This window comes from Ursus maritimus (genome assembly GCF_017311325.1).
Source record: "Ursus maritimus isolate PB19 chromosome X unlocalized genomic scaffold, ASM1731132v1 scaffold_X1, whole genome shotgun sequence".
Taxonomy (NCBI): Eukaryota; Metazoa; Chordata; class Mammalia; order Carnivora; family Ursidae; genus Ursus; species Ursus maritimus.
This window is the reverse complement of record NW_024423319.1, coordinates 44,626,878-44,636,896: the sequence shown is the minus strand read 5'-3', so window position 1 is coordinate 44,636,896 and position 10,019 is coordinate 44,626,878. Positions and strand designations below refer to the sequence as shown.

The following is a 10,019-nucleotide window of genomic DNA, read 5'->3' as shown; positions in this document are numbered from 1 at the left end:
GAATGAAGTACTGATACACGCTACCTACAACATGCATAAACCTTGAAAATGTTAAGTGAAAGAAGCAGAATATGCAAAAAGCCACACGTGCATGATTCTACTTATATGCAATGTCCAGAGATGGCCCATCCATATGCTGTAGCTAGGAATTCTCTGCCTTCCACTGTGACTTTCAGGAAGCTCTGTCTGATGGGTTAGGGTCACAGCCCATCCCATTTTCCTTCCCTGGTAAGTTCAAGCAGCAGTTCAGGGTTTTGTCAAAAAAAAAAAAACTGGTACCAAAGTACCACCGCCATTCAACTTCTCTCCTAAGAAGGGTCCGCAGGGAGTAAAAACAGCATTCTACCAAAAACTCAGGATTTAAATCTCTATAGAATGATTCCAATTGCGTCTGGAAACCTGGTAGGTGTCAATAAAGACTGTGAAACCACATACCCTGGGGGCCTACAAAAAACAAACAAACAAACAAACAAACACCTGCTGCCCCTGGTGCAAAAGACAGTGAAGGGCGGAGCAGGGGGGTAGGTGACCCAATGTCACATCTAGGTCCGGGCGGCTGCGTCCTGTGTCATGGACAGGGGATGACAGGCAGGGGGTGAGAAGGTTTGGGCAACCTTCACAAGGTTAAGGTAATGGATGGGGAACACCCTGTTCTCTGGCAGGGACCCTCTGTACAGTCCACACAGGACAGCAGCTGAAATCACTGAACACCATTTCGTTTCTGGTCAACAGCACATGGATTTGCTTTAATATACATAAGAGTGTTCTAAGCAGAATTGTTAAAATAGTCAACAAACCATATCATATTTTTTATGTATTTTGCAACATGTACCCCTTTTCATTAAAAAACATCCGAGAAGCGTCCTTCTGGCTGTCGGACCTCGCGGCGCCGCCCGAGCCCGACGCCTGGGCTCTCGCTCCCCGGCCGAGGGACCCGGGCTCTCGCTTCCCGGCGGAGGGACCCTTGGCAGCGGAGGAGGCGGCGCTGAGATTCCGTGCAAGAGGTGGCGGCGGCGGCAGCGGCGGCTCAGGCGGCGGCATATGAAGGGACCGCCGCCGGGTGCTGCCGTGGCCGCTGCGGCAGGCTCAGGAGCCAAGTAGGCGCCGGCCGTCAGTCCGTCCTGCCGGACCTGCGCTCCCGAACTCCCCATCTTCTTCCGCGGACCCGCGATCACCGAGGCGGCCTCCCGCCCTCTCGTCCCTTCCCCGACCCTCCCCTGACCCGTCCCCGCCCCGGGGGTCCCGCCACCCGCCTGCCTTGATGGCTCTGAAGAGAATCCACAAGGAATTGAATGACCTGGCACGGGACCCCCCAGCAAAGTGTTCAGCAGGCACTGTTGGAGATACATTCCGTTGGCAAGCTGCAATAATGGGGTCAAATGACAGTCCCTATCAGGATGCAGTATTTTTCTTGACAATTCATTTCCCAACAGATTAGCCCTTCAAGCCACCTCAGGTTGCATTTACAACAAGAATTTATCATCCAAATATTAACAGTAATGGCAGCATTTGTCTTGATATTCGCTGGTCACAATGGTCTCCAGCACTATTTCCAAAGTACTTTTGTCCATCTGTTCTCTGTCGTGAGATCCCAATCCCGATGATGCTTTAGTGCCTGAGATTGCTCCGATCTACAAAATAGAGAAAAGTACAACAGACTAGCCCGGGAATGGACTCAGAAGTATGCGATGTAATTAAAGAAACTTACCTCCACAGATAAAGATAGGGGAACTGTGAGAGAGAAAGTCCTTTTGGTTTTCATTTGCCTGCTTTCTACGAGCCCACGCCTCATCTTCTCCTGTGCACATGTTTACCTGCTACAGCAGTGCTGCGTGTTGTACAAACTTGGAACGACAAACTAGAAATACTGTACTTCTGTACCAACATTGCCTCCTAGCATAGAAGTGTGTGTGCGTGACAAGCCAGTTCTCTCCAGGCGTAGCCTAGGTGTGAGACTGAAAGTTTTCTTTATTGACTTACATTTGGATAATGGCAAGGTGAGGGGTGGTGGGTATGTTGTGTGCTCTGGTGGGGAAGAAAAGCTCCACTGACCTGTAGGACATTGTTTTTAAGTGGGATCCTTTGAAACTCAGAACTGTTATGAAAGGCAAGGCGAAGACACGAAGTTGTTTCTGTATTCATTTTATTCCGAAGGACCTACCTCTTAGGCGAAAGTTATGATTAAACTCTACCCACATCCTGTATTTTAAGGTCTAAATTTAACTGGTCAACATTTAAATGGATTGGAGCTATTAGTACATAAAGTGTGATGGCCTTTGGTCTCACACCTTTTGCATCTCCCCACCTTTCAACCTTTGTCCTTTCAGCTCCTTTCTCTCTTCCACGTTCTTTGGTTTGTATGTGGTTTCTCAGTTCATACATAGCTAATCGCTCTTATTTTTCTTGTGTTTTTAACTGCTTAGGTCTATCTGGATGTAAGGGTGAAAATGCATTTGATGGAAATGCTTGTGTATACTTAAAGACCCAATTGCTCCTCTGGAGCTTGTACGTTCAAGAATGATGAATCTGTGTAATAAACTGATTACTATAGTCATTACATATTTTTAAAAAAATCCAAAAAAAAGGAACATCAAAAATGACGATAAATGGGATGCCGCCTAGTGGTCATATCCAGGATGGCAGCTCTGAGCGTCCCAGACCAGGGGAGGGAGGATGCAGGTTGAGAGCTTGACTTCAGAGCATCAGCTAGCTTTCTGGAATCACTTACCCAGAAATATCCCTCTGGAGCCATCACTTTTCCAGGATACAACAAATCATTTTCTTGGATATCTAAACCTTGAGACTGGAGGTGCCGGTCCTGTCTGAACGGAGAGAGTTAATCTGCAACTGTGAGCATGTGTCCAAACGGTAGAGCTAGAGGGAACATAGAAACACACGCACACACCAGAGTCAACTTGATTTTTTTTATTTTTTTAAAGATTTATTTATTTGAGAGAGAGAGAATGAGCACTGGGGGAGGGGCAGAAGGAGAGAATCTTCAAGCAGACTCCCCACTGCGTGTTGAGCCTGATGCAGGGCTTGATCTCAAGACCCATGAGATCATGACCTGAGCTGAATCCAAGAGCCGGAAGCTTAGCCGGTTGCTTAACCAACTGAGCCACCGAGGCACATCTCAAATTTTTTAAAAGAGAAAACAGGATGGTCTAATTTGTAGAGTCGAGTGTTGTTTGCTCTTGATTACAGCATTCAATAGGCAAATTACATTCACATCTTGAAACAGAAATGGCAGCCTGCCACTTACTTGGGACAGTTGATCCACATGGAATTATTTCTGGAAACCCTTTACCTAAGTGTCTGCCAGCAACTGCCCCCTCTACCCTCTTACGTAGATACGGAAACTATCTCTTACCTAGAACACCTGGGAACTGAGGTGTTTTCTTCAACTGAGTATCTATATATAGTGCAACATCATTGATTTGTCAATGAACTTTGATATATTCTCAGATCAAGACCTTGCATCATTTAACCTGTCTTTCACGATCCCAAAGGCATGGTAAGCCAAAAGGATGGTTGACTAAGTCTGTCCTGGCTCTGGGTATTTACTCTGAAAAGTGTTTATTTGAAGAAGGTTTTGACACATTTCCTCTGTGTCATTCGGTAACTCGAACAACATAGAGCTTCACTTTGCTCCTCCATACTTGCTACATACAGAGTGATGAAAATGAACGATTCATGTAAAGAAAGTTATAAAAACATCAACAAAAAAATTAAAGGTAAAATGCAGAGTGTTTGGATCCCAAGAAAACAAGAGTTTCCAGTGGTTAGAAGTCAGGTTGATTGCACATAACAGGTATCACTGACAATGGTTTTTCCAGAAACTTCATTTTTTCAAAAGGATTGTATTTTTAAGTAATCTCTACACCCAATGTGGAGCTCTAAATCACAAGCCCAAGATCAAGAGTCACATGTCCACCAACAGAGCCAGCCAGATGCCCCTTCACAGACAAGTTTTGCTAAGTTTTGTATATTATCATTAGCTTCACTTTTCTCCATTTCTCTGATTTACTCCTGGAGTGACTAGTCTTCAGCCATAAGCTCTTCTATAACATCATAGAATGGCTACTGGTGATTTTTCAGCTGGGAAGCTTCCCACTCTGTCTGAAGGCAGATGAATAAAATGGATGAAGCTTGAAAATACTAAGCTAAGTGAAAGGAGTCTAAAAAGGAAAAGGTCACAAATACGTCTATATTTGCCTATAAAAATGATTCCATTTATATGTAGTGTCCAGAGAGAGACCACCGATATGGTTAGTCCAGGAGTTCCCCACTTTCCATTCTGACCTTCAGAAAGTTCTGTCTGCTGGGTTTGTGTCAGAGACCATCCCTTCCATTTTCCTGTTCTTTAATGTTCAAGCTGCAGTTCAGGCTTTTGCCACAAGGCGGCTCCACAGTACCATCTTCATCAAAGTCCATGCTCAAGTATTATCTGCAAGGTGTACAATTAATAAAAATAAGTAAATAAATAAGTAATTAAATAAATAAATAAATAAATAAATAAATAAATAAATAAATAAATAAAAAGTGGATGAGCCTTGAAAATATTAAGCTAAGTGAAAGGAGTCAAAAATGCAAAAGACCACACGTTGTATGATTTCATTTATATTCAGTGTCCAGAGGGAGCCCACCGATATGGTTTAGCCCCAGAATTCCCCAGTTTCCATGCTGACCTTCCGAGAATTCTGTCTGCTGGTTTTGTGTCACAAACCATGCCTCCCATTTTCCTGTTCCTTAGTGTTCAAGCAGCAGTTCGGGATTTTGCCACAAGGCGGCTCCACAGTATCACCATCATCAAACTCCCTCTCAGGCATTGTCTGCAAGGTGTAAAATTAATAAATGAATAAGCAGGTAAGTAAATAAATAAGTATGTATGTAAATAAATTTACAAAACGGATAAATCTTGAAACTGTTAAGCTAAGTGACAGGAGTCTAAAAAGGAAAAGGTCACAAATACGTCTATATTTGTCTATAAAAATGATTCCATGTATATGTAGTGTCCACAGAGAGCCCACCAATATGGTTAGTCCAGGAATTCCCTACTTTCCATCCTGACCTCCAGAAAGTTCTGTCTGCTGGGTTTATGTCAGAGACCATCCCTCCCATTTTACTGTTCCTTGGTGTTCAAGCAGCAGTTCCGGCTCTTGCCACAGGGCAGCACCAAAGTACGGCCATCGTCAAACTCCGCTCTCAAGTATTGTCTGCAAGGTGTAAAATTAACAAGTATGTAAGTAAATAAATTAATAATAAATAAACAAATAAAACGGAAGAGCCTTGAAAATATTAAGCTAAGCGAAAAGAGTCAAAAATGCAAAAGACCACAAATATGTCTATATTTGTCTATAAAAATGATTCCATTTATGTGTAGTGTCCAGAGAGAGCCCACGCATATGGTTTAGTCCAAGAATTCTGCACTTTTCATCCTGACCTCCAGGAAGTTCTGTCTCGTGTGTTTGTCTCAGAGACCATCCCTCCCATTTTCCTGTTCCTTAGTTTCCAAGCAGCAGTTCAGGCTGTTGCCACAAGGCGGCACCAAAGTACCATCTTCTCAAACTCCACCCTCAAGTACTGTCTGCACCTGTAAAATTAATAAACATAAGTAAATAAAAAAATAAGTAATGAAGTAAATAACAAAATAGATAAAATGGATGAGCCTTTAAAATATTAAGCTAAATGAAAGGAGTCAAAAAAGGAAAAGGACACAAATATGTCTATATTTGCCTATAAAAATGATTCCACTTATATGTAGTGTCCAGAGAGACCCACCGATATGGTTTAAGTCAAGGAATTCCCCACTTTCTATGCTGACCTCCAGAAAGTTCTGTCAGCTGGGTTTGTGTCCCAGACCATCCCTCCCATTTCCCTGTTTCTTAGTGTTCAAGCTGCAGTTCAGGCTTTTGCCACAAGGCGGCTCCAAATTACCATCATCATCAAACTCCGCTCTTAAGTACTGTCTGCAAGGTGTAAAATTATTAAATAACTAAGTAAATGAATTAGTAAGTAGATAAATAAATAGAATGGTTGATCCTTGAAAATATTAAGCTAAGTGAAAGGAGTCAAAAATACAAAAGACACAAATTGGTCTATATTTGTCTGTAAAAATGATTCCACTTATATGCAGTGTCCAGAGAGAGCTCACTGATATGGTTTACTCAAGGAATTCCCCAGTTTCCATGCTGACCTCCAGAAAGTCCTGTCTGGCGGGTTTGTATCACAGACCCTCCCTCCCATTTTGGGTTCCTTAGTGTTCAAGCAGCAGTTCAGGTTGTTGCCACCAGGTGGCTCCAAAGTACCACCATCCTCAAACTCCACCCTGGAGTATGGTCTACGACGTGTAAAATTAATTGATTGATTGATTTAAAAAAATAAATCTCCCTTAAAAACCAAGATTTGAACGTATACACAATATTATAATTCTGTCTCAAAAACTGTTAGGTGTAAATAAAAGACCGTGGAAACATATATCCCAGGGTCTGCTGATGATCAAACAACCAGTGTCAGTTGCACGCTTTGGCGGCCGAGGTAAGTGTGTGAAGGACCGTGCAGGTCAGAAGAGGGGGCAGGTGCCTGAGACAGGTTAGGCCATCAGAGCGGGGTCTGGGTAGCCGTGTCCTGTGTCATGGACAGGGGATGACAGAGGGGGTGGGAGAAGGTCTGGACAGCAGGTACAGGGGTGGGGTAATGCAGGACGAACGCCCTGTTCTCTGGCAACGACCCAGTGTACAGTCCACACTGCACGTCAGCTGACGGTGATGAGGGGAGAGAGAAAACGAATATGAAATTTAGGCTCAAGAGCAAATGGAACTGCTTTAACATACTCAGGAATTTCTGAGCAGAATTGGTATCACCGGAAACAAACTGTTTCATGATTTTTTAACTCTTTGTGACATGTACTTCTTTCAGTGAAAAGAGAACAACAAAAATGCAGAGAAATGTCATGCTACCTGGTGGTCAGATCCAGGATGGCAGCTCAAAGAGTCCCAGACCAGGGGGCTCCAGAAGGAGAAAGGAAGATGGAGGTTAGGAGCTTGACCTCATGCGATCAAGCCCCAATATCTGGATTTTCACATAACTGGAACAATTCCTCTGTATCCATCACTTTTCTAGAACATAAAGAAACACATTTTGGGGGATGCTGAAACTTGAGATTGGAAGTCCAACTCTGGCCTGAACTGAGAGTATAAATGAAATGTGAGCGTGTATGGGGGTGGTAGAGCTGGCGGGGACAGAGGAATACCCACCACACAGAGTCAATTCAAACAAAAACTAAAGAGAAAACGGGTTGGTTTAAGTTGTAGAGTCAAGAGTTGTGTGTTCTCTATTACAGCGTTCAGTAGAAAATTACATACACGTGTTGGTATAGAAATGGCCGCCTGCCTCTTTTTTGGTACAGTTGATCCAGATGGAGTTGTTTCCGGGCCACCCTTACCTATGTGTCTGCCAGCAACTGTCCTCACTACCTTCTTACATACATACGTAAACTCTCGCTCATGCAGAATGACTGGGAACTGAGATCTTTTCCTCAACTCCATATCCATATGCCGTACAAACCATTGATTTTTCAGGAAGTTTGGATTATTCCGAATACCAGATCAGAAACTTGCATTAACTAACCTGTCTTTAGTGATCCCAAAGGCGCTTTAGAATCCAGCAGGGTCTCAGGGTCACTGATTTTTGCCGGGCAGTAATAAGAGATACAGCATGTTTACTAAGTCTGCTCTGGCTCCGTGTATTTACTCGGAAAACAGTTTACTTGAATGAAGCTTTGACACGTTTGCTCTGTCTGTCATTCCCTATGCTCAAAACAAACAACACAGGGAGCTTCCCTTTGTTCATGCACAGTTGCTACATGTTCAGAAACAAAAACACATTATTTGTACAAAGAAACTATTATAAGAAAAACTAACAAAAAATGAAAGGTAAAATGCAAGAACTTTGTATCCCATAAAATCAAGAGTTTACTGTGGATAGAAGTCAGACTAAGTGAACATAATAAGGAGGCATAATGACAATGCTTTTCCCATGCACCAAAATTTTGCTAAGTTTTGAACGTTGTCACTAGCTTCAGGTCTTTTTCCCTTTCATGATTTTCACTACTGGAATTACCAGTCTGTAGCCACGAGCTCCTCTTCCACATCACTAGTGCCTACTGGGTGATCTGACAGCTCCGAAGCATCCCACTCTGTCTTGCAATCATTACTGGTGTCTGCAGGCATAGCCTTGGCAGTTCCAGTTGCGTACAACCACCCAGTGCTCATCTCAACACGTGCCCCCCTTAATCCCCATCACCCAGCTACCCACCCCCACCCCCTCCCTTCTCTAACCCTCGGTTTGGTTCCCAGAGTCCAGAGTCTCTCATGGGTTGACTCCCTCTCTGATTTGGAAGGGCCCTTGTTACGATGCCTTTCGTCATGTCTGTGAGCATAATGGAATGAGTCAGAGGAAAATAGGCACTACCTTCCTTTCACTTGTTTTTAAAAATCCATCCTCTGACTTGTTGATGTAATATTTTCTGCCTAGTTGCATGGGAAACATCGCTGTGCCTGTTATTTGGAAATTGCCTATTTGCTGATGTATCAGGTTATGATGAGGTTTTAGGGTGGGCCCTAATCCTATACGACATATGGCGTTATAAGAAGTGAAAATGTCTTTGAAGATAGGGACACTAAGGGAGAACGTGTGACAACAGAGGCAGAGACTGGAGTGACATTGCTTTAAGCAAGGAACATCAAGGATTGATGGTTGCCACCAGAGGCTAGGAAGAGGCAAGGAGAATTCTCCATGGTGTCCCAATGTGCAAGGCACTAGTGACATCTTGATTTCAGTCTTTTATCATCCAGAACGGTGAGAAACTCAATCCTTGTTGTTTTGAGGCACTAATTTGTATAGTTGACTACAGCAGTCAATGGAAACGACAGAACCTTAGTTTTGTTTCTTTTCTGGTTGGATTGGTTGCTTTGCTAAGATAAACCATAAGGCTGTATTTTATGATGTGGGGAACAGTAGCATATACTGGTCAGATATATTCACCCAGAAGCCACCCAGCCTGTGTTCACGGCTAAGCCTTGAAACTTACTAGCCCTGCCCTCATTGCTCCTCAGTTCCGTGATGTTGAAAGTCAGGCAACAGTAGCTTCCCCTCATAGGTTGTGGTGAGGATTAATGAGTGAGTATAGGTTTCTCACGTAACAGTATCGCACAAAGGGAAGGTAACAATAAATATTAATCATGTGATCATTACTATCATGTCAGAATGGACCTTTAACGTTTTGAGAGCCATTTTTATTATTTTGTGTATTCATATTGTGTGGTGTCGAGTGACCTTCATAATATAATATTTATCATCAAAAGCAGTTTAAAAAGCTACAAATTGGAGGCTCCTGGGTGGCTCAGTCAGGGAAGTGTCAGACTCTTGGTTTTGACTCAGGTCATGATCTCAGGGTCGTAAGATGGAATCGTGAGATTCAAGAGAACCTGCTTAAGATTCTCTCTCTCTCCCTCTGCCCCTCCCACCCCACTCATACTCACTCTCTTTTGCGCAAAAAAAAAAAAGAAAAAAAGCAGTAAGTGGGGTATTATTTCATTTCTGTCCTTATAGTTACATTTGCACAGTGAAATTTCTTTTTTTTTTAATTTTATTTATTTATTCGACAGAGAGAGAGAGAGCACAAGCTGGGGGAGCGTCAGGGAGAGGGAGAAGCAGGCTCTGGCTGAGCAGAGAGCCCAACGTGGGGCTCGATCCCAGGACCCTGGGAGCATGACCTGAGCCCAAGGCAGATGCTTAACAGACTGAGCAGCCCAGGCACCCCTAGAGGATGATATTTTAGCATCAAAATAAAAGATGAAACAGGGCACCTGGTCGGCTCAGTCAGTTGAACGTCGGACCCTTGATTTCAGCTCAGGTCATGATCTCAAGGTCATGATTTCGGGGTCTTGGGATGGAGCCCTGCATTGGGCTCTGTGATCAGTGGGGAGTCTGCTTCTCTCCCTCTCCCTTTGCCCCTC

The 10,019-nt window shown here is 43.5% G+C and overlaps 1 pseudogene; it reads left to right on the top strand.

Moving 5' to 3' along the window:
* Window positions 1–1,261: 1,261 nt before the first annotated feature.
* On the top strand, window positions 1,262–1,694 carry LOC103674921 (annotated as a pseudogene).
* Window positions 1,695–10,019: the final 8,325 nt, after the last annotated feature.